Raw genomic sequence first — 2,009 nt, forward strand, 5'->3', positions numbered from 1 at the left:
AGAGAGAGAGAGAGAGAGAGAGAGAAATCATACAATTTTTGCATAATTCTGCCGGATCTTCGATGACTGTCGAAACGATCGAAATAAACAATCCTTATCTTAATTGCTATCTTTTATAATACGTTATCGAGTTGAATCTTAACCTTTCGTATACACACTTATATTTTGCCTACGTATTATATAACATGGGGTCCCGAGGACCCCATCCATATTTGTTATTGTAACTGTATCAAAAATTGATATATTTTAATTCACTTTTTTTTAATCTATAGAGAATTGATTAAAGAACAAGTCTATAATAAATAAAAGTCGATAGAATTAAAGAGTTCCGAGATATACGGGTTAAAAGAAAAAAGAAACGCAACAAAATCTCGATTTAACACGTTTATCAAAGTTGCGCTGAGGTTCCAGAGACCTCGCAGTGTGTATACGTAGGGTTAATACTGGACATTTATTTCACAAACTCATAAGAATAATCAATAAGCTCTTTATTAATAAGGAATACACAAGGCATTCTTTTCACATTGTATTAGGCTTCATCGTTAATATATAAAATATTTTATGAAAAACAAGATCTTATAAAGGAAAAAACAGAAGTTACTTGCGATACAGTTCAACAAATATAGGAGTAATAGAGTAAAATACGATATTTTCTGCTATTTTGAAAAAAATCGCAGTTGCGCAAAATAGATGATGTCTATTCACGAGAGAGATGTAATCATCTTCTTCGAGATAAATCGACTGCGTTCTTTCTTCGCAAAAAATAAGTTATCTCCACTAGCAGAAAGTATATAATTCAAAGTCTTGTGGTAAAACTGATATTTCCTCTCGCAGCGTGTCTAATATGCGTGACGAAAAAGGAGAAGAAAAACAACCGACACATTCGTTTAGGACGGAATGTAAGTCTCGCGTCACTCTTAACGACTGGCCAGATTTTTTTTTAACTTGTTCGGGGATTACCCATGCCTATAGGCGGTTTCGATTTCTTTTTTTCCTACCGGTCCCTTCGAAGACAGTCTGAAGGTAAAAGAGGAAGTTTTGTCCGTAACGTTCGTTTCTTCGATCGGACGACGATGCATGCAATAACGTCAAACGCATACGACTTTCCTTGTACGGTAACGATTACTCGTGATTTAGGATATGCCATAAACCGTGTTTTCAGCATGTTTAACAACGCAATGTAACGCCTACTACAAAAGCCGAATATTAGTCCGAGAATATAAAGTAAAAAAATTAAAAAATAATAATAAATACGAATTAATTATTGAAAATCTAGACAAGTCATATTTTCTATCAGAAAAACGACAAATATTTAATTACATATTATATAATGTAAAATATCCCTCACTTTTAACGACAGAGTTTTGTATTTTATTCCAGCATCCTCCTTCTCTTAATTTTAAATTATAATGCGCGGGCTTCAATTTCATGTTTTCCAGTAAAAGTACTAACCAAAAGCTTTGTTTTGAGCCCCAATAGAACTGCTAATTATGTGTACTTCCGCAATTACAGCAGCTTGAAAAATTGCTAAAATAGCTCGTTTTTTGAGAATCAATTTTCTCAATATTTAAAGGTGATAAACACCTTTTGCTGCCGAATTTAAATTTAGCACACCAAAATTTGTCAGGAACCAAAGAAAATTCTCATGCCACTCATCGAACCCCTAATCTCACTGACTAGGGTTAACGACAAGTATATCGCGTAAGTGCGCAAGCCATTTTTCCGACTACCATCTTTGTTTCGAGAGATATATTATTCCTCAAGGCTAGGACGAAAGAATTTGTATATTTTAATTTTTTTCAAGTGTAATCACAAGATGACGCTCATTAAGTGCACCGTCAGCATAGCTTTGACCATCATACGACGACGATTACGGAGACACGAATTATGAATGCGTCGCTAAATCGCCACAACCGCGCGACTAGTGCAGCCAGAGACTGTACTGGACCGAAGAGGAGGGTCGTCTGGTTGGGGGTTCCAGCCAGCGACGATATAAAGGAGAGACCGCA

Source organism: Odontomachus brunneus, unplaced genomic scaffold (assembly GCF_010583005.1).
Source record: "Odontomachus brunneus isolate Ranch 3 - 2012 unplaced genomic scaffold, Obru_v1 Obru_scaffold_053, whole genome shotgun sequence".
In the NCBI taxonomy this organism is placed as follows: Eukaryota; Metazoa; Arthropoda; class Insecta; order Hymenoptera; family Formicidae; genus Odontomachus; species Odontomachus brunneus.